The sequence below is a fragment of the Desmodus rotundus genome, chromosome 10 (assembly GCF_022682495.2).
Source record: "Desmodus rotundus isolate HL8 chromosome 10, HLdesRot8A.1, whole genome shotgun sequence".
Classification (NCBI taxonomy): Eukaryota; Metazoa; Chordata; class Mammalia; order Chiroptera; family Phyllostomidae; genus Desmodus; species Desmodus rotundus.
Genome location: NC_071396.1, coordinates 5324872 through 5349403, shown reverse-complemented (window position 1 = coordinate 5349403; position 24532 = coordinate 5324872).

The window sequence follows — 24532 nt, the reverse complement described above, 5'->3', positions numbered from 1 at the left end:
TATTCAAGGATTAATTATCTGCTCTCCAAAAAGTATTAGCATTGCTAAATATATTAAACTTTGGGGAGTTGAATTCTTATTTCTGGGTCATGAACTACCTCGTTTCTGCAGAATACAGCTCCCAGGGGCTTTGGACTTTCAAAAACTTGCCCTGTCCACATTAATCATCATGTCGCCCCAAGATCAATGACAACAACAACAAAATATCACATTCTCATCTAGATTCCTTCATGGTTGATAAACACATGTTCTTATTTTTCTTTTCTATGAATGCTTACCAGTACTTCACCAGGAGATGAATTACGGCATAATCCTGTAACACAACCCTAAGCAGTACATAAAAAGGGAGAGGTGATAGTGTGTATAAAATTCTATTGCTTGTATAATCGCAGTAATGATAACTACACTGCCTATTACTTTGAAGGAAATGCTAAATTTCTGACTCCTAAGCAAAAGCCCCTGATCCACCTATGGGAGTTCAGCAACAGCCCAGAATTTGGGAAAGTTTCATCTCTTTTGAAGAAAGGTTCCGAGTCACATTTACTAAGTTTCCATTTAAAGGAGAGCATTGGAAGCATAAAAGCCCTAAGATTTGGAATCATATGTCTCCTCTGAGACCTTTTCCCCTCCCTCCATGCATTGCTGCAAGTCAGCCTTTTTCCTGTGCACATCTCCACCCATCTCTTTAATCATGAGCCAAACTCCTCCTGCGAGATGAATATTTCTCGATCTGTTGGGGACTGTGGACTCCCTGACTGCATCTTACCCCCTTGAACCTGCTACTTGTGAGCGTTTGCCCCGATTTATCTTCCATGCAGCGTAGGAACTATTCTTCATGGTGGTCACCGTTTTTATTGTTTTGGAACCGACAGTTCATTGGTAGTTCTCTCTAAAGAAGAATGGTCTGGATTTAATCAATCAGTTGTTATTGTAGTAAAGAAGAACTCAAATTTTTTATCACATCTTCTGTCCTTATGTAAATATGTTCAAAACCTCTTACTAGCTTTTGACTTGATGCATTTTGCTTTCCTTTTGAATGCTACAATGATGTAGAGTCCAAGGCCTAGCACCATCATAGTCCATTGAATTGCTACTATCCCTTGGCTTCTCTTGGGGAAAAAAAGCCACGTGACCTGATAGTAATGAAAAGTGCAACCAAATGTTAGGAATCACATTGAGAGCAGGCCTGAATACATCTTCTCTGTTCATATAAATCAAGAGAAGCCATGCTTGGAAAATTAATGTCTTCATGGAGCCAGAAAAGCATAAGCTTTCTATCACAAATATCAGTTTATTTTAACCACTGACTATCAGAGTTTGCTGGAGAGAATATACAATTTCCAATGCAGCCCAGTTTGTTTTTGTTTTGGTTTACAATTGCTTTGAAGTCAAAAATGCTGTTTAACATGAAAGAAAATGAAACTAAATAAGTAGAACCAATTTCATGTATTTGTTATTACATAGATTTTACTATGTATAAAAAGCAAATTAATATTTTCTGATCAAACTGCAATCTAAAAATCCTGAAATGACAGCAGTGATTTACAATAGGAAAGAAGCAGAACTTGCATTTTTACTACATTTAAAGTTAATTTAGGGTATTTAGCTGCCAGAAGGTTCTCTTTGTCTTCTTTGTTTTACATGCTATATAAAGTGTAGCATGTTTCATGTTGAAATGCCAGAGTCCAGAGAAATATCAAGGAAAACAAAGACTCAACTTGTATGGATTAAAACAAGTATTAGAATTAGTCTTGCTAAGAATATAGAACTGGGAGGAAAAATGTTTCTATTTATCAGAAAACTAAATTTATATTTATAGTTTACTGAAAAGAAGCTTATTGTTCATAACTATGCATTTATCATGAACAGAATAGTAGGAATTGGAAAACAAAAGAAAAAACATTGCTATTGTTTTTTGACAGTGTATAATCTCACAATTGTTTTCATTTAAGTCCTTTGGAATTATTTTTACTCACTTGAAAATGTTGAAATTGAAATACATTATCTTTTAGATCTGATCCAGCTTACCCTTCTCTGTGAGAGAATTAGAGCATATGTAGATTCCATATTACTAATGAGATTACAAACTCCCCGATACTCGATAATCAAATTTGAAGTGGTACAAAAAACTCTGGAAGATTCATAGGAAGATAGCAGTACCTCAGCTTTATAACTTGCATCTTCCAATAAAATATTTTATACGGCCATGTGCTCTGTTGGGCAAATTGTATATTTCATCATCAAACAGATCCATTGTTGAAATCTTGACTTAATCATTTATTACTCGTATACCCTTGAATAATTTCTCTTTATCTATACATTGTATAGATTTGGGGTTATATCACCAGTTTAAGAGAAAGCCATTAAGTTTTAGCAAACAAAGCTTTTAAACGTCTAGGTTAAGTGGTCTTCACAGCCCTGCCACTGATTTATCAAATCTTTATTTTATTCATGTATGTGCTCAAATACCTAGGTTTCTTACAGAATCAAACTTTCTAATGAAAACAAATCTAGACTGAGATAAACTTTATCCTCCAAGCAAGCTGAGAAGAGGCCACATTCCAACATTTAGTGCTTGCTCAGGTCCAGGTTCGTGCTAAAATCCGGGATGAGTGGCACAGAAGTAAGTCCAACTGTTTTGTTATTTCCAGTGCCAAGTGTGGAGGCCTAAGTCTTAAAGAATGGTCCTATATTCAGTACCAGTTCAAAAGTTTTCGTTTCTTCCTTGCTCATATGTACACATGTGGCATACCACATGTCACATGTGTGGTATATGGGAAAAATTAAGAAGCACACATGTCTTATTAAATAACATGCTAATATTCTCTAATTTGTATCATGTGTATGCAAGATAGAGAACAAACTTCACATTTTCCCCTCATTTCTATCTCTCATTTTGAAGGATTTTTCACTTCTCATTATTACTGTGCATAACTTTCAAATAGAAGTTTGTTGGGGACAGCTATAATTCCCAGATCAATTCTTGAGACACTTAGAAATTTACATGATATTTATTCATTCATCAAACTTTAAGTAGAGTAAAATAGATATTCATCTCAATTTTTATTGGTTTAATAATATTGTAAAATGCTTTGTGATATAGCAAATACATAATTGGTCTTAATAAACACTTTTTATTCCCTCATCCAACAATCCCTTTTTATCTTTTTGGCCTTTCTCTTTCATTAAAAGCAAATAACCAAATGTAGATGTTGCATATTTATTTGTTTAGTTTCTTCATTTATATAGTTTCTACATATTATATAAGGACTTGAAAATTTTTAATGTTTTTGTATCTTATCAAAGGAAGGAGTAAGTGACTTAAGCTATCTACAGCTCTTTTTGAAGGATAACACATCTCTAAAATGAACTTGACAATACACGGGTGTGCCAACAAACTCTTATAAGCAGCTAGTTCCTATTTACTTCAAATTATCGGTGCCTCTTTTTAAGAACATTAGGCCTACTGAGGAATTAAAAGATATATTTCTCAAAATATTTAATTTACTTATTTTCTTGAAGGAGAAGAGAAGTAAAATTTTAAAGTAAATTTAAATGTGAATTTAAATTTCACTATGTTTAATGTGAAGTCATATGATCAACAGAATTGCATGTAACTTTGTGAGATATGTGATGGATGTTAACAAAAACAAAAAAACACAAAAAAGTAAAAAATACTGAAAAGTTTCCACTAAATATGATACCTTTGAAGAGACACATTGAATGAAATGGTATTTTAGATTGAAAAAAATATATCTCTCAAAAAATGCAACAGCAGTTATAGTCAACCCACAACTGAACCCTGTGAAATATACCAGTGGAGAAAAAATAAAATTATTACTCACTTCAAATAAAATTTTAAAAAAAGAAGTATATTATGATGATGCCCAGGGTATAGTAAATACTATTTCAGTTTTCATTAGTCTCATTACTATTACTGTTATTATTATACATGTGATTTATAAAAGAGCAATTTTTTAACAATAAAAGCTAGATAAAAAGTTGATCTCCTACATCCTTAAAATATTGAAAAAGCAATCTTTGTTCTTCAATGGCATTCATATATGATATTTTAATAAGGTACAAATGGAAGATATAGTTCACTTTCTGCAATATATTTTTTCTCTGTCCAAAAGATACAAAAATGAGGTGATTGATGTCCTGTCTGATGGTAACTTTTAGCTGTATTGGTAAATGACAAAGAGTAATTGAACTGACTCATACTAATTTCATTTAAATTACTATGTGAAGATCAAAATACTTTTCTCTAAATATTTCAAAATACTAGTCTTAGATGGCATTTTATTAATAACTAAAGTTTTCTGTTGTACTAGTCCTACCAATTATTCAATTTTCATAAAATATTTAATATATTTCAAAAGAAGAAAGTCAAGTAATTACTGAGGCAGAAAACTGTTTTGTAAAGATCACTATTAGTTTTGCTCCCAGATTATGAGACACTTAAAAGGCACTCTTTTTCCAACTCAATAATCCTTTATCTCTTTCTGTAGAAGCCTCCTCCTGTGATTTACATTTTAATGAAGTTAGTAACAAAACACCTATGGCCATTCCGAATGATCTGCTGTCACAAACTTTTTTAGGAAATTAAAAGACAAAAGTGAGTTTGAACATTATCATGCAAGCACAGGACAATGTGTGGTGTATGGGTGTAATAATCTCCCTGATCTTCCTCCATACCTCTGTTTATATTCGTCAAGGGAATGGTCAATTCCAATACGTAATAAAGCCTTGACCATGACTGACTTAGTAGCCCTGTATATAAGTCAACTCCCACAGGGGCGGTGGGGGGCAGAAAATTTAAGGAAGGACTTTGGCTATTGTATCACAGGCATGTGTAATTATTTTGATTTTAAAATTATGAACAAGAAGAGAAATAGCCTAATACTATAATGTCCGCTTATTATTTTCAAGATATACTTTTCATAAAATATAACGATGTGTCTTCAAAAGTTATTTTCTAGATTAAGAGGGAACACTGTATCTTTTGACTGTAATTTCTTGTACACCAGTTCATTACAAGGCTTTTTGCATAATGAGATTGTATTGCGCCTTTGCTCAGAATTGCTTCTTCATTGAGTTTGAGTGATGACGAAGTGGAAAGCCATTCTTTACAGCCTTGTGTTGTTTTTTATAGTCTCGTCTATGGTATTCAAGTCACACTCTCTTCTGTGTTGGAATTAGTATGCATTATTGGAGTAGGTGCCCACTCTTGTTATATGCATCAGAAAGCCTTCTATGTCCCACCAAAAGCATTTCTTTTCCATTATTATTGATCTATTCACAGTGCATTGCTTCCCATTATTTGAAACTGATTGCTCTAAAAGCATTGTTCTTGACCATTCTGAGTTCAAGCCCAACATTCACAGTTAAAAAGAATCACATTTGAAGGGATTAAAGTAACAATTCCAATAATAAATAATCAACAATAATCTTGATGTATTCACTAGTAGGGTAAAATGATATGATGTCTATGAAAGATGTCAAATTATATTTAATTGTATTTGCCAGATAATTAAATAAATTATATTTACTAAGTCCTAGGTCTTACTTCAAAACTGATTTGTTAACGGTATGGTAAAACCACATACTGTTATAATGGTACTTTCTTTCTGAAAAGGAGCAAGGTTTTTCTAAATGCCCAAAAGAATACATTGTTCCATTAGAACAACTTAAAATCAAGTGCAGCCTCCTACTTGGGGTAGATTGTAGCATCTGAATGACTTGTCTCAAGGCCAACGCAGCACTATGTTTCGTAATATAACTGCCCTGTAAGAGTAAATATTCCAATCGAGTAAAAATTAATAAAATTTGACCACATTCCTATTGAAGGCACAACTCAGCCTATGCCACTGGCCCCTTTCTAATAAATCATAAGGAAAACAATCTGAAATCAACAAAGGGGTAGTAAAAATACCCTGAAAAGGCACAATCACAATAGCATTCCCTTCTGCAAAGTGTCTGTTGGGGTAAACATTGCAAATCACTTTAAAGTTTATAACATGTACTGGTTTCCTATAAACTGCTTGTCAAAGTCACACTCGCAAGGCATTGCAATCAACCATTTTAATATCTTCAAGAAAATTTATTTGTACTTTTTTGTACAGCTGCTCGCTAGAGAAGTTTGACAAATAAAACCGCGTTGTCATTCTCCACTACCCTTTTTGCTTCTTCATTCACCTAGACTAATAAACTCTAAAGCTCTTCAAGAAGTAAATAAGATTACAATTCTGTACTCGGTCCCTGGAGTGTCCGTGGTGTGAGGACACCTCTTCTTATTTTAGATGATTAAATATGAAGTGTGTAACCTGTTTGCTACCAGCAAGAGCATGACATGCTGAGCCACCTTGAAGTTAAAAACAGAAAACCAGAAAACAGTTTGAATTCTATCTGATAGTATTTTATCTTTAGTATAGAATAGAGCACCGTGGATTATATCATTGATGCTACTTTTTTTAAGGAGGAAAGCAAATTTATTGTGGCATAAAGTCCACCACCAAGATAGGTTTTAAGAGTCTAACCTGCAAGTTCAGCCTCACTGAAGTGACTGTAGTTCAATTTCCTATAACCTTTCTCAGGTCAAATATTCCAGGAGGGGAGAGTGGGGCCGTTGCCATGGACAACAGTGAGTTAGATGAAGAAGTAGCTGAGGTCCTTTAGTCTCCTGCCCATGAACCTGGAAAAGTGAACCCATATGCACCGTTGTGTTGGGTACTTGTATATAAGAAGACTAGAGAGAATTATGATCTTTATTACCGAACAGTCTGGGAAATGGCCAAGCACTATCTTGCATTTGAATTAGTTGCCCTTTAATGCATATGGAAATGTGTGTGTACATACGAAATGTCTACTGCTAATACCCCTACAGCATCTTTCACTGTGGATAATAGAGCTAGGTACATGTTACCATTGAAATCAGTGTGAAAACAGTTTCAGAAAGATTAAGTCACTTGCCCAAAGAATCACAATCAGCAAAATGCCTACAATTTGACCCCTTCATTGGATTTATATCCCCATGTTTTTCTTTAATAAGTAAAACAATTAAGTCAAGACAATAATATCATATTGGTACATACAAAGTACTACAGATCTACCAAAATGACATACGAATAATTTTAAATGTGTAGATGTTCATGTTGTAGCACAGTTTACAAAAGCCACGGTCATGTGAAAGAAAAAGGAATATTACATTTTAACTGGAATTCAGGAGGACAGTGTCCATCACACTGAAACTTTGGTCTGGGAAAAGCTCAGGATCAAATCAAATCAAGCACACTTCTGAAATTATCGTGCATATTTAGCACCACCCACAAATCAAACACAATTTAATTTTGTATGTGATTTAAATTTTAGAGATCGCATTTATAAACTTTAGTAAAATTTATCCTGTGAAACATACAGACACACTGTCATACAACAACATACTTATCCAAACATATTAATAGATCCCATATTCCCCCCTAAGGCAGAAAAAAAGTAAATTCTTTAAAACAAAATGTAAAAAAACTTCACAATATTTAATCAGGTATGATATCTTGAATTAGGATATTTGACACTATATTTCAGAGGGGGCTTCTGTTAGTATTATGTCTTTGTGGTGAAATATGTGGAAAGAGCCATGGAGTTTTGTGAAACATAGACTTCAATTTACTTAAGAGTTTATGTAGTTGATTGTCTTCGAAGCTCTGTTGATAAAATTGTAAATTACCTTACGGGTATTTAATATTAACCTGTTGATTTCTCTGCCGAACCTGAGCTTATCGTTCATTTAAATAAAAATCAGGGGTTAGTGTACATTCCTTTGTTGTCTTTCAGAAGTCAGTAAATACATGTGAGAATTAGTTTTCAGTTTTGGTATTATCCAACATCCTGGGAGACATCAGCCTTGAGTGTAGGAGGTTGTATGGTCTCAATTTAGTATTTTTTGGTGCATTTGTTAAAATGCACTAGATATTACTCAGTTCAGATGCTTTAGGGGAATCTCATAGATGTTATCCTTTGAGAAGAGTAACTGTAAGTAACCACGATAAGAAGTTGGCCAAGAGAGCATTATCGACAACTAACGGGGCCTCCCAAAGCAAGGAAGGCATCAGGGATTACAGGGGAACCATATTTGTCTTGGTGCTCTGGAGGGCTTCCTAACCACAGGCGTGGCTCACACGGATGAAATCGTGCACTCACTGAATTAGGACGAGACTAACCATGTAAAAGAAATGCATCAGATTCTACAAGAGTATGTATATAAAGTTGAAAAAAATCAACCCAAAATGTTCTTATTCTGATTCAAGTATTAGTAGGTTTTGGTGCACTCTGCTTCTATTATTTTTTTGAGGTTTGCTTAAAATTCTTTCTGACATGAACTATGAGGTATCTAACCTATAAATATTATATACTTCTACCTATTGCAGTATCAATTGTTTATATCATTTTACATATGATTTAGAATATGATTGAGAACTGCTGCATTATATAGATGTATCTTGTACATGGACAGAAACAAAATGTTCCTAAAATGTCAGCCTTAGATTTATTTCTTTGGAAATTAAAATAAATATTTTATAGTACTTTTCTTATCATAATATTTGTGAAACTTGAGCAGTACAGATATTGTTGACTACATGCCCAGAAAATCTTATGTTTTGCAAAATATTCATACATCTATATAAAAAGAGAGACAAAATTAGTTTTTATTTTTATTTTAACCATTCTATTTTAGTGTAAGACTAGGTCCACATTCTGTGCTCAGCTTATTACTGCGCATTTAGTCATTAGATAAAAATTTTAAATCCTAATGCTTTTACATTTTGGGAAAATAAAGAACTTGTTCTCAATAACTGGGATTCGTTATGTAAGCTTTACTTTTTTTTTCAGAGAAATATTTGATAGAATTAATGCATAGTATAACACATAATTAATATTTTACTTGAGCTTGAATTCAAAAGTAAAAGTGATTCTTATGTTTTAGTAAGTGTGACTAATTGGCATCTTGTCGTTTAGCCATTATAATAGTAACGACAATATTCTTGCAGAAAATGCCATCTTGGACTTTCAACTATAATTATTTGTGTAGTTAACTAGGTTTTGCTACCTTCCCTGAGCCAATATAGGACCTCGTTAATGAGAAGTTTGCAGTGATTAATTAGAAACCTGTTGAGAAACATCTTTTGAAGTTGGCTAAATTAGGCTTTTCATTTCCCCCCCGATAGAGTTTTAGACTAATTGCCTTTTTCCCCTATTTGATGGCAGTTTGTGTGTTGAGAAGTTACTTTGCTTGCTTTACTCTCATTCAAGTTCATAGATGATAAGAAATAGTACAGTTTAATTTTATGTATTTTTTCTTTTATGTGAAATAGACCAACACAGTCTAATGTTGTTGAACTTGGCAGAACATCTGAGAACAGAGAAAGGTCAGCACTCCATAGGGATTCCATGTGCCACTCACTGGAACAGAGTCCTTAGAGAGAACAGTGAAAAAGCAGAAGAAATAATGAGACCAGCTAATCAATCAATCATTGAACAATCAATCTCTCTCAACTCTCTGTGTTTATATGCATAAATTGCTAATTGGAGGAATTTCAGTTGTTTGATTTCCCAGTACTAGGCTTAAATAAGTAAACCAAAATTTAGACCCCTTTTGAAATGTTTTCAAGCCTTTATCTATCTATTTATTTATTTATTTTGAAGTTGTGGTGGTCTTCTGTGTAGACTCAGTAATGTAAAAGTTGATTTTGCATTTTGCTTAAAGTGTTGCATGCCTTGGTTAATATACAATAGCATTTTGGTGATGAAAACAATTGTAAACATCATCTAGCCCCCAAACCACCAATGTGCGTAGGATTTTTTTTCTGGATACAAAACCGTGCAGATAAAAGACAAACACCCCTGATTGGGTAGCATCACAAAAGCAAAGAGGCCGTCTTTCTCGCACAAAGGAAGTTAGTGGTCATCCACTGAAGCTACTAGATCTTATGCAATTTCAACTCACTTCCCTTGTCGATTGCTTTTCACCTCACTCAAAGTGAAACCGGAGATCTCTGCAATGACCGAGAAGACCCTTTACAATACGATGTAGTTGACATCCCGTCACCTCCCTGCCCTCGCTTTTTATGACTTTGTCCCTCATTTGTTTCATTCCACGCTCTGCTTTCTTTGTTTTCGGACTTGACACACTCTCTGCCTTCTACTCATTTTCTATGAATAGAATGTTCTTCCTGCTGGTACTTGCATGGCTCACCAATTCCCCTTCATAATGTTGCTCCAATATGCTCAGGCAGTGCCTTACCTAACTATATGCCTAAAAGTTTCAACTCACCTCTCTAAGCTCCCCCAATTTCTCTTCTCTGCTGATTTTCCTTAGAGCCATCTGGCATATTACATAGTCTACTTATATATCCTTCGTGGTCTCTTCATTCACTAAAATATGAATTCCGTGAGACTAGGGGTTTTTGATTATTATGTTTTCCCTCTCACACCAGAACCAAGGTTGGTATCTGACATAGCAACAAAGATAGATTATTCTGACATTGTTCTTTTAAGTGTTCTTTCTATTAGTAGAATTGCAAGATCTAAAGGAAAGATTGTATGATGATTTGGAATTATATTCGTGATACTGTATCTTCTTTGGCACTTACAGTGATATTTTTAAATCTTTTTTTTAAAAATTATTTTTAATTTTTTAAATTGTTCAAGTGCAGTGGTCTCCATTTTCCCACTACCACTTTCTCCTGCCCCCCCCCTCAATCCTAGCCCCCTTTGGCTTTGTCCCTGGGTCCTTTGTACATGTTCCTTGATGACCCTTCCCCTTATTGCCCCTGTTGAAATTCCACTGGAATATATCATTGGCATTCTTTCATGGACTACCTACCAAAAAATAGAAAATCAAAGTTGGGAAATTAATGAACTTCATTTATTTATTTTTATACTTAAAGGACATTGCAGCATTAAAAACTACCTCACAAATTTGCTTGCAAAATATCTATTTAATGTCCTTAAAAGTCAAGACATATTTGCTCTGTCAAAAGTCTGATTTTAAGCCTTTTAAGGATCATTCAGTTTCTGCATATGCTGACCTAGTTGCACTTCCTTTGCACAGTCATAAAACCTTTGCAGAATATTACCCCCATTTGTAGATTAAGCATTATTAAAAATAAACCTGAAGCATCTAAGAACCCGCGTGAGCTAACCATGGAACGCCACTTGCCGTAACTACGTATCCTCATCAGTAAGCGGGGATATGTATAGTCCCTGAAATCTTGTGCCGGTCCATGTTCAAAAGCACCCTGACAGATAAATCATGCTAAAATATTATCCAGAAGGCTAGTGCATTCTCTGGGATGCTAGTAGAGGAGAAATATGAGAATAACATCCAGAGGCAGATGACCCAGGGAAAGGGACTCAGGCCATGATCTGGAGCACTCAGCATGACATCGTTTATCACCTGCTGTTTATGACAAGAGGAACGGAGAGTGACGGTATTTGCACTACTCGGGTAGGTGACGTCCTGCACTGGGGAGAGCGAGAGATTGGTTGTATCATAAGGACACGTGGACCTGGGACAAGGACACCAAAAAATAAACTCAATGTACGTTACACCTGTGTCTGGATATTTAACACTACCCAGAATAAAATAGTGGAACTTCGACATAATGTGAGCAAAGCTAAGTCTTGAGGAGCGTTGACTCAGTCTGCATGGCTTTAGGGCTCCTGTGCAAGTTGATTCATTAACTTGAGGGAGAAGTAAATAGTAACATCTTTGTAATAAAGAAGAAAAAGTTAGCCCAGGCTGGTGTGGCTAAGTGGACTGAGTGCTGGCCTGCGAACCAAAGGGTCATTGGTTGGATTCCCAGTCAGGGCACATACCTGGGCTGTAGGCCAGGTCCCCTGCAGAGGGGTAGGGGTGGGGGTGGGGGTGGGGGTAGGGGTAGGGGTAGGGGTGGGGGGCCCATAGAGCAACCACACACTGATGTTTCTCTCCTTCTTTTCCTCCCTCCCTTCCCCTCTCTCTAAAAATAAATAAATAAAATCTTTAAAAAAAAAAGAAAAAATTTATAAACCAGCTTCCCAACTTCAAACTTTTCAAGCAACAGACTAAAAGCCAGGTATTGGACTAGGGTTAAAAGAAAGTGAAATTAATCACAATTTATTTCTTAAAAACTGGAATCAAGACACTAAATGCCTTTAATTAATGCTAAGTGCGAGAGAAAGACCAAAAGAACATTTCTCTAACTCTGCATGAGCACTTAAGTTAATTTTCCTCCAGAAGTCACCTCTGACCATATATGAAAATAATCCTTTTATTGAGGAAATCCCTACCTAGTTAACAATGTGAGAATGCACATTTAAAATACTTCTGACTGGGAAAACTTTACCACAAAAAAAATGGTTAAATTTCCTTGAGCATAAAATATCCCCCCCCCCCCCAGGAAAGTATCTGTTAATGGCAGGCTATGATTAATTAATTGGTTCTGGGAACTATTACACCGTATTAGTCACTTTCATATTAGCGTTCCCAAGAGTGGCAAATAAATAAGACAGTGATCGCACTTCTACTTGTCCAGCCATTTCCTGCCAAGACATTTTGCTGATGCACAGCTTCTGTGTAATTTCCTACGATGTACTTCTTACCCGATTTAGTTCAAGCTTTGTTAGTTTAATGCTTAGAAATGACTCATGTTCTAGCAGGAAATCTTTTCCTCTCATTACTTCTGTGTGATATTATAGACAACAATGTCCCTGGGGGAACATGACAATTGATCCCAGCAGGGTGATTTATAGTGACATGGTAGCACCGTTGCCCATGGAGGGTTGCCAAAGGGTTAGCTTCTTCAATGTCAATTTCAGCCCAGCAGCGTTTTGGTTTCATCTCTAGCCAGGTAACTGCTGTCAAATTACAGAGGTATTCAAAACTCATGTCACAGTTTTGCTTTTCATTATTACTATATCTGCAATTTGATTGGTGTGGTACATTTTTCTTGCATGAATGAACATCCATTAAAGGAGATGGACATTTATAGGAAATTTATTCAACTAGAAAGGCTTACAGGTTTTTACACGTCAACCACATGAATTCACATTGCAATGATATTTGGGGAAGAAAAAAATGTAGTTTCAGTAACCACATTTTAAACGCGATAAAGTTATTTTCTTAACATGTGAAAGCATAGCTTTCATTAATATCATACGCTCATGAAATGTTGAATTATATAAACATAATAACTTTACTAAGAATAACCATATGTCATACATTTCACTCACATTATTTAATTCATACTTCCTAGTGACCTGTGAGTAAACCATGTATCATCATGTAAGGTAACTGACCCTCAGAGATACAAATAACTTGCAATATGCAAGTTTCTGGAGGAAGAAAAAAAACACCTAACAAGAAAGTGAATATATGTTTGAAACTAATCAGTGCTCCAAAACTTCATTCTCTGAAACTTCTTTGCTATATTTTTGACTTTTCTCCAAACTGGGTTTATTGTTCTGAAAGTAAATGAAAGGTGTTGGCATCTGGCGCTGTCCCCCTCATGCCTGCTGTTGGATTGAACACGTGCTAAATGAGTTGGAAGTGCTTGTCAATTTTATTTAAACTCACTAGGTTTGACAAAGTGTCAAAATTCAAAAGTCATTCCCCTTTCACAAATTTAAAATAGAAATGTTCAAAATATTTAGAAGGTTAAACTTTGCAAATTAGAATACAAAGCTTGCTACATTTAAACAACAACAACAAAAAGATTCTTCAGTTACTTGTGACAAATGATAAGGAAGCACTTAGAAAAGGAAATTGATTTTCAGAAGGGGGGATGACTTTGCTAAACATGCAACTGACATTTTCTTTCTGGATAAGTTTATTCTGGCACTATCAATTTAGGAAAACATGATAATTTCATGTAACCATTTTGAATATTATTTTTAACAAAGTGGAAAAACATGGACTGAGATATTAAATTGGGTGTATACAGAGCTACATGTATAATTTATGCAAAGACTATTGATTATTGTTTCAATGCCATCCTGGAGGAAAAGCTCTTACTGGGATGCAGCAGAACTAAATAGTTATCTAGCAATCTCAGTTGATATTTTTCCCAGTGATTTTGATGATGATGTATGAGGATGTCATTAAACTTGGGGGTAAATGATATTCAGCAATAGAGCATAGACACTATTTGAAGTGTTTACACTACCCCAGATGGGATGGGTTAAATTAAGAAGGTGAAAGATCACAGTATTTACTAAGTTCTATCGTTAACATGAAAAAGAGAGATAGACTGGACTAAGTGTAGGCTAGCTATCAAAAGTAAAGAAGCAGCAAAGTTGACAGAAGGAGGAGTCAAAATAGCCCAAAACTGACAAAAAAGATTTTGTCTGAATAGACGTAAGAATAAGAATCAGGAAATACCAGTGTATTCACAGGAAAAACCACCAAGGAGATACGATTTGACAGGAAGGGTTAAACATTGGTAAAATTCAGGCCTCCTTTCACATGATGAATTATTGTCTGGAGTGAGTATGAGAAATTGAAAGGGATTTCATTGACACTTGCATGTTGGACATAAATGATAAGGGCTTACTGAATGTGGCCTGACTCCTGAGACCACAACCAATATTTCCTTGATCTGTGGCATCACGCAGTCATTAACAGCCACATTTCTATTAGAATTTCCAGTTAGTGGGTTGAACGGGCCATATGGTGCATAACTATGTCTCTTAAATCTTCTATTTTTGTATCTAAATTAATTGAAGGATAAATGGAGTGGGTCATGTCGTGCTCAGATGTTTACTCAAAGCTTAAGGAAACAATGTAAAATAAAATGACAATGTGACTAGTAAAATAAAAATTTGGCAAGCACAATTAACACCACCACTCTTGCAAAAAAAAAAAAAAAAAAAAAGAAAGAATTACACAATTTTACCATTTAGTTCAAATCCTGCTTGAGTTAGTCCTGTATGTATTTGTGTAAAATTATTAATTATTATAATAGCCTAATATATTTTACTCCATAGTTAATAAGTATCCCTATATGTTGTGATTTACTAATATGTCGCAATCACATAAATAGAATAACTACTAAAATGCCTAAATATACCACTGCTTATTTATGTGAGTTTGGGAAGAAATTAACTTCTCTAATCTCAGTTTTTGCATTGCAAAAATAGCAGATATGATGAAATAAGTTAATTTTTTCTCATCAACCTCATCACAGTTCCGTCTACTTTATCATTCTTTTTAAAGACACAATTTTTGGTTTTCATGGTCCTCTTACATCTTTGTTTTATATTTAATTTCTGATCTTAAAATTTTTAATCTGTGTCCTACTTTTATATGGGTGTATTCTCACATTCATTTTGCAAGCATTTGAGTTTTACATTCAATTATTTTTTTTTCTATTGTTTTCTTCTTCCTAATATGAAGATGTAATATTACAAACTTCCCTTTCTTTCACATGGCCAGTGGATCACACATTTTATTTAAATATGTTGAGGTTCCTTTCCAGTAGTTCTAAGGAGGCTTTTAATTCATATTATGATCTCTTCTTTGACCCATTCATTATTTTAGGTGTTTTTAATTTCCAAATATAGGATTGCCATTTTTGGTGTTAATTTTTTCCTGTAATTGAATTACATTCAGAGAAATAGTTTGTATAATATATATTACTTGAATATTTTGGATTGTGGTCTATTAATAATTATAGGAAATATATATTATATATAGCAATTATTATATATCTGGAACTGTTCCACATAACTTACACATAAAGTCACTTCATCATGTTCAGAATCATGAGAATATAGTCCTCACATCTCTGGCATATTTTACAGTGTAAGTTGCTCAAAGTAAGATGAAATTGTGGGGAAGACTGGTTTTAAAATAACACCTAAGTTCCAAGGTTGAATAGTAATAAGGTTCCTCAGCCTTTTCTTTTTATTAAAATTAAAACAACTCTGCAGATTCTTCTTGTACAAAGACGGGACAGAAATGTATGCAAAACAGATATCTCCTGCTGAGAAAATATCCATCTTGACTATGCTAATTTTCCCCATCACTAAGAGCGGGAGAGTGTACCATAAATCAAAATCAGCATCCTCTCACGTGGAAGGACACGCTCCAGTGAAAGGGACACGGACTGAAAACGTGCTTGTTCTAGAGAGCAGCACAGGCAATAATAAGCCTTGAGAAAAAAAATTAAATGCAAATTAAAGTAAAGCAACAAAAGAACTGAACAGCAGTACTAACATTTATTTTAACAGCCACTGGGTCAAATGCCTTCTCCTTCCATCCCCCAAATCCTGCTGCTGCCTCCTATTGGCTGAACTGAGCTCGAACCCAAAGGTTCAAGGAGAGAGGACATTTCAGTCACTAAGGGTCCAGAGCAAGTGAAGGGTAGAGGGGACTTCACCAGGGGAACGTGGCAGACCCAAGTTCACATGTAAGGGCCAAACTCGTGCTCTTGAACGACACGGGACAAGGCGTGTCCTGCGACAGAGAGCAATGGATAGTCACCAAATGAGGGTGTGGGCACATTATCAACTGTATCCTAAAGAAAACCATCTTTAAAGGAAACAAGATGAAGTTCTAATTCCAGTAAGGGAGTTTTAACTAGAGGTATCACATTGGAACGTTGAATATAATTTCTTACCTTTTTAATTAAATAATATGTGTTTTCTTATGCTCATTAAAACAGGTTTGTGACATTTCTGATACACTGTGTCAAAGTCATAAATGGATCAAAATAAACTAAAGTTGAAATATAGTGTAAATATTTTATGTTTAACATACTATATAGTGGAAAGTATTTACATATAAATTAAGATTTAAGATAAATTATTTTAAATTAAAATTACCCTTGGATCTAGTTATTAAAATAAATACATATATAACTTAAGAGAGTATTATAAACTTAAACTGTGGTTCTCGTGAACTTATTTTTCAGTAGATATGTTGCATTAATAATTGTGAAATACTCTTTTTTATGTATAAAGTTCTCTAATTCCAATATGGACTTAATAAGAACATTTATTAAAGCACTTAATAGGCAAAAACAAACTGGTGACCAGAGAAACCAAAGAACAATGTATTTTTTGTTCAATTTGTTATACATTCTATTGCTTCCAGTGTAATTTAATTTTAAATTAGTATCAAAATATGACTACAGACCCTGTCTACAGTGGTTAATCTGACTCTTTAATATCATTCAGTCCCAATTAATTGAGGAAATTCATTTTTGTCTAGGATGATAAGTCAAGTGCTACATTTATTTCCAGGCAGCAATAATTTTTATTAAAACCATATGTTTTATATTATACCTATGACCCAGCGCCATCCTCCTCAGAGGTTACTTACCAAAATCGATTAATCTTTTAGGAAATGATATGATACAATTTTTTGTCATTTAAATACACAGAGTTGTCATCTAAGCAAGATGTCTTTTAATGTGTAAAATGGCCGCAAAAAGCTTACTGTGTTCATTTTGTGCTAAAGCTGCCAAATGATTTAGCATGTTCCCACTACTATGTTTTCCTATCAAGTTTTATAAGTTTATGTAAGTAAATTTGAAACTGATCTCTTAAGTATTAAAAATATAGATGTATGAAAGTTATTGAGAGGTTTTTTTCCCCTTAAGCCTTCGTCCAAATATTTATTTACAGAATACTATCTCTTTAATAAGGCATGTAATTGTTAGCCAATATTCATTTTTGATCAGTTAAAACTGCAGCAATGGAAAATCAAATTGTTGAGTACCTGTGCTATAAGAATATCTCAGGAGGATCTCTATTTTAGGAGGGTCGTCTCCGTGTTCCTCCCCAGCCCCACCCACCCTATGAAGTGATCACCAACTGCACGTTCCCTGTTCCCCACATTTGTCCTATAACCTCCATTCTCACCAAGTCTGCAGTTTATTTTAATCCTCATGTACAGACTGGTAACGAGAGCTGAGGCTTCACTGCATCTTCTTCATCCTCCTTCCATCTGTCCCGAACTTAACAACCAATCTCACTTTTGTCCAGAAAACCACATTTTTCTAACAGTTTTCCCCTCGAAATCTTCAATAAATCCTTAATGCCAAAGAAAATCTTGAGTACTTCAACCCTGAATTCTAGGCATTCGAGAGCACTGTCTTCCTGTCTGCCCAAGCTCACCTTCCATTATTCTCCCACACAGTGAACGCACTGCAGCGAGATCACGCTATTTTAAACATAAATCTTGCATTGCATTTTCCACTACTAGTCTTTTACCACACCATTACCCTTTAATGTAAAACTGCCTTTTCCCCACGTTCTTTCTAAATCCTACCCTCGCCTTCAGGCTCTAGCTAGCTTAAATCTTGCTTATTCCAATACCCGTTTTTAAGCACTCCAGACAAAATTGTTATTGTTTCCACTCTAAATGCCTGTGTAACTCAACATCTGTCTACACTTATGAATGTATTATTCACTAGTCCATAAAACTGTGAAAGGCACTTTATATGTTTAATTTTCTAGACTGATTTTAGAGACCCCTTTGTACCATCCTGGCTCTTAGAGGGTGGCTTCCTGACATTGAGTATGTATTTGATGAATGAAGATGCTATTTTGCTAACAAGAAAAGTGGGAAATGATAGGGAAATTATTCAAGAGAGTTAATTCATGGGATGGTCAATGCTTAGTTGCCCTCCTAGATGGATTCGCCCTTTTCCCATGCCCTCCTTCTGTGACATAATGGTTTAATATTTACTGAGCATAGAGGATGTTTGGCACTGCATACAACTCAATTGATGAGTATGGATTCTATGCAGTGAGCTTAAAATATTCATAATTTAAAAAATAGAGCCAAAAAGGATATGAATGCTCAGGCCAAAATGAACTAGCTGGAAGTTGGTTAGTTTGTTTGTTTTCTTTGTAAAAGACAATCAGGAATACAAAATGAAGGTATGCATAGGAATTCAATATAACTCACATTTATTGGAAACCTTATAGCCAAAAAGACAAGGTTAGCTTGTTGAGTGAGGCCTTTGAGAAGGGAATTATGAGTACAGAGATTTGGGAATGGCTATAATTTTAGTTTCCCATCTCACATAGTGAATTGAATGCAAATGAAGAAATGCTATAATTCAGAAAATGTGACACTGTCTACAGCCAATGGAGACGCTCAGGGAGACTCACCTGTACCCTCCAGCCTGACAGCGCCAAGTTTATACAGTTGGACTCACCCTGGAAAGTGCTGAAGCACCTTCAAGTAATGTCATAGTGGGCGTTTTGAGTTTTTATGTCAGGTGTCTTAGCCTTTCAAACTTTTATCACTTCCAATGTGTTTAACCACTCCAAATTATTGATTTACACTCCCTTAGCAAGTTTCATCATCTATAAAGCATATAATGTAACGAGCAGAGGCCAAAAACACAGTTTGCTGTCTGTAGCACATGAAGTAAAAAATATCCTTTCAGACATAAATCACTGGAAATATCAAGGCAGTTTGAAATTAAGGCCAACAGGCAGTACTTTCCATTGGTGGCCATATTAGTGAAAGTTTTAAATTCTCTAAAATGTGACAGCCATCGCCATTGTTAATTGTGTCCACCTTAATACACAGTTACTCTTCTTCTCGTGTAGCGTTTAAGGAATGGATGATCATCACATTTACTTCAGTAATTTAAATGTTTACTTGAATATTTGCTCAAACTTTGATGCTAGGTCAGAAAAGCAGACTGAGTTACTATAAATATTAATAACACTCTACAAGTGTTTCTTAAGGGAGATATTTGAGAACGACTTTGGTAGAACTACATTTACAAAGTTTTTAATGGCGCATACTTGATGGCATATTTTGAAATTCGTTAACATATTGTCAAAACAACTAATGAGACGTCTTATAATGTGATTAACACTAAATGGAAATACGAAACTTAGAGAAAAAGATTCTCACACTGATGCCTGCATATCACATAGATCACTTAATAGATTTCAAATATGGTATTTTGTGTATTAAAAGTAACATTTGAGTGATGATAATAAAAATATTTCAGTGTTTTTTAATATAAATATGAAATTTGATTATATGAACTACAATATGAAAAATCCAAAGGAGAGAGTTAAATGACATCATTTTTGATAGTTGAGAAAATGTTTGGTTTTTAAGAACTTTTGAAGATACTACAATTACTAGAACACAGGTATATGTTAAAGATAAAATTGTAACCAAATTACTTGCAAATATTTTTTAAAAGCTAGCTGACTCTTAATAAAGAGACTTTATTTATATGAAAATAGAAATATTTATGATAAATCAAAAAACTTTTTTCATCATGTCTTTTGCCTTTCAAACTGAGACTCCATATGTGCCGAGTGCTTCTGCAATGAGAAGCATTACCTTGTGCTGTGATATTTTGCAAAAGCAAAAGGCAATAGAGAGAGCAAGCTCGGGTGTGGAGTCATAACACACTTTTGTCACGTCTACTTCTTGGTTCCCAACTAGTTTTTGGTGGCCTCAGTCTAGGAAGGACCTCTGATTTCTGAGGCCTCTTTTGCTCCTCTGTAACATGTTGCATTCTTCTGGTCTCGATTTAAAGATGAGAACATTAAGGCTTTCTGTGTATGTGTCTCAGATTGTGAAGAATAAATTAATAAATAAAAATGTTTGGTGCATTTTAGAAGACAAAATACTATGATTTATCATAATAAAAATTATATGTTTAGTGTGAATTTTTTGAAAAAAAGTTAGACGTTCCAATGCATGCAATTACAGGTGCTAAATATTTCTGAGGTTTTATGTGTTTAAACAAAAAATAACATTATATTTAGATTAAATGTTCTCTCTGTCTCTGTGTGTGTGTGTGTGTATATATATATAAATGGCTCGTGAAAATAAAATTTATATGCAAAAGTATTGTCTCAGAGGATTCTGGGAAGGTGGCAGAACAGAAAGCACCAGGAATGTGTTTTTGGAGAAAGCTGCCCAGAGTTTGAGGAGCCAGTGGGGGAGGGGCCACAAAACACCCAGTCCTCCAAATATATTAAGTTGTACCTCAAATCACCATGATGACCACAGGAGGGACAAGCTACAATTAGAAATTAGATTCTTTATATTGTATGTTCATATTTAGTTCTATAAACTTCAAGAAGTTTCTCTGTCTCTTCCTGTTTTATTTCAGTTCCATGAGACAGGCAACAATGAATATTTTAGTAGAGCTTGGTTGATTGTGAAATGGTTCCCATAGATCAGAGTTTGATTTCTGGTGTGGGCAATTCCATGAATCATTTATGACATCACGTGCCGGTGTTCGTTAGGAAAGCATCGTAGGCCAGTGATAAGAACAGCTATTCTCTCAAGATCATCCAAGTGCAAAATTGCATTAGGGACCATGATAAGGGATTAAGTGACCATGAGTGCTGTCTTTATGCCTTATGTTCTAAGCAATAGAAATGACCCTTAGAGTCCCTGTGTTCCCAGCAATAACGTGGAGTCCTTTCACAAGTGACCCAGGCTACTCCACATTTCCTGAGTATCACAACGGGGCAGCTTCATGCTGGGCTCTCAGGACCATTCCGCAATGTTTCCCTTTCCTACTCATCGTCTTCTTTACGTTTCCAAAACTGCTGTTTCAAAACTTCTCTAACCCTCAAATATCTAATTCCTTAGCTCTATCTTTGCTCTTAGTTTATGACCCAATCTCCTACTTTGTGTAGAAAATTAAAATCCATGAACTAGTAACAGCTTTAATCCCCAAATCTATAAATATGTCCATTCTTACTTAGAGATTGACATCTTTGTGTATAGACAAAACAACAAAATTTCCCTCTTTGGAGGCTACACTTCTTACAAGGCTTCTTTACAGAACAGCTTCTTACAAGGCTTGTCACTGGGATTCAAAGCTCCCCAACAATGGGAATTTGTCTTCATGGTTCCCTCTTGTGGCCCAGCTCCTGCAACATCGCAGGAGGCATGTTCAATAACGTTGAATGAATGAGTAAAGTGAGCCTGATACCTGTGGTGAAGGGCAGCTTAGGAGTAAAACTAAGCATCCAAAGCCCAGGGAGGAAGTAACCCCCCAAGCAAAGGGTCCGAATTCAGTTGTAGAGGATTACATGGGATTCTCCATCTGGAAACTGACTACAAGTAATAGGCTTTGACCCACATTTATTTCTCTGCCTGAATGTCAGAGGAGAGGGTGACATTAAAAATGTACCCCTTGATGTGACTGATGGCACATGAGTTCGCACACTTGCTGGGGCAAAGGTAAATAAATGGAAGTGCACATTCCAGCCTCAGCATTATAAGCCCTGATATCAAATCCACTATCAATGATAATAACAAAGTATAGGCATGTTATCATTGCACTCAATTCTTTCCCCTCCATGATATAGAATTTCAAACTGTGTTCTTTTAAAATTTCATCTATTGATTTGAGAGAGAGAGAGACATCAATTTGTTGTTCCACTTATTTTGGTTGCTTCCTGTGTGTGCCCTGACCAAGGAAAAAACCCACGACCTTACATATCGGGATGGCACCAACCAACTGAGCTACCTGGCCAGGGCCTCAGACTCTGTTCTTAATTTCAAAATCGAGGACATGACAATATCTCATACTCCCTTATGACTTATTTCTGTGGTCTCTTATCACTACCAATCTTTCAACAAGGAACTTCCACACAAACGTGAACATTTTATAAATGTTCTCCAAACTTACCCATGTGAAACAGGTGGGCTTCTGGTTCCTCCTGGCATGCCAATAAACAGGACTATTTAAAGAGTGTTTAAATGATTTTAGAAGTTATGTTCAACTAAGCTGGTTATTTGAATTATCAGTCACCCATTACTTATCTCCAGGGTTTTAGAATTCTAGTTTGTCAAGACTGAAATGATGAAGGGAGGATTGATTCTATAATTAATTATAAGGGACTGAAAAAAACATTTTGTGTTTGCATAACTTTGCCCAAGTTACCATGGTTGTTTCTACTTTCATATTGTTTCAATTTCAAGAGGACTTTAAGGATATTGTGCCAGACTTAAATCCATCAACTGGAATTCTTTTTCAGTTGCAAACACTTTGCCAGAAGGATGCACATTAGTAGATACTGAATGTTGAAAGACTTATATTGGAAAAGATGGTGAAAGAGCTCTCAGGAAACCCTGTTCGGTATTATGCACTAAACATTATACTGATACCATAAAGTTGTATGAGAAAAGACCTAACACCAGGAAGCAGATGGTGAAGTTGGGAGACAAACCCAGTACCGCAATGAAGACATTGTAACAGCTGAGATAAACGCGCCTCTGCCATTGGCAGCCGATGAAGCTAAGCTGAAATTGCCATTTCAATGCTCTTTGGATACTTTGCTCGACAAATCCTTGCCATCATTTCCCAGAAAGAAATCTTCTGTAGCAAACCTATAAGGGAGGTAGATGTATGACTTTCTGTGATGTTCATGCTGAAAATTTTAGGACTTTATACTCTGTAAAACCCTGTCTTTAAACTTTAAATAAAATGACAATATGGTAACTTGATAAGTGAAGGTAGCCAAGATGAATAGTTTTTAGTAGCTCTTAACTCTCTCGTTACTGCTAAACTAACCCAGAGGAAAAACATCAAATCTCTTGCTTTGTACTATGGGGACAGATTCTTTTTAAAAAATTTATTGAATTTATTGAGGTGACATTAATTAATAAAACTGCATAGGCTTCACATGTACAATTCTATACTATATCATTTCTATATTGTAGAGTGTATTCAGTCTTCTTCCATCACCGTTTATACTCCCTTTACCCTTTTCTACCTCCTCCACCTCTCCTTCCTTATGGTAATCACCATGCTGTTGTCTGTGTCAATGAGTTTTCTCTTTTGTTTGTTTGTTTTTTCCTAAGCCCTTCACCTCTTTCCACTCAGTCCCCCAAATCCCTCCTCTGATAGTTGTGAGTCCATTCTCTGTCTCTGAGTCAGTTTGTGTTTTGTAAGTTTATTTTGCTCATTAGATTCCACATAGAAGTGAAATCATACAGTATTTGTCTTTCTGAGTGGCTCATTTCACTTAGCATAATACCCTACAGGTTCACCCCTGCTGTTGCAAAGATAAGATTTCTTTCTTTTTTTATTGCTGAGTGTTACTTTATTGTGTAAAAAGCACAACAGCTTTTTCGATCCTCTCATCTACTGATGGGCGCTGGTGCTGCTTCCAGATCTTGTAGGGGAGCCTCTATTATTTTGAATTGGTGTTTGGGGTTTCTCCAGATATATTCCCAGAAGTGGGATTGCTGGTTCAAAAGGCAGTTTTAGTTTTAATTTTTTGAGGACCTCCCATACTGTTTTCCCCCAGTGGCAGCCCCAGCCTGCATCCCCACCAATGGTGCGTGAAGGCTCCCTTTTCTCCACATCCTCCCTAACCTTTGCTGTCTGTTGTTTTATTGATGATAGCCATGCTGACAGGTGTGAGGTGAGATCTCAATGTGGTTTTAATTTGCATCTGCCTGATGATCAGTGATGTTGAGCATCTTTTTGCATGTCTGCTCCGCCGTCTCCTGTGTGTGCACTGTTCTCCGCAC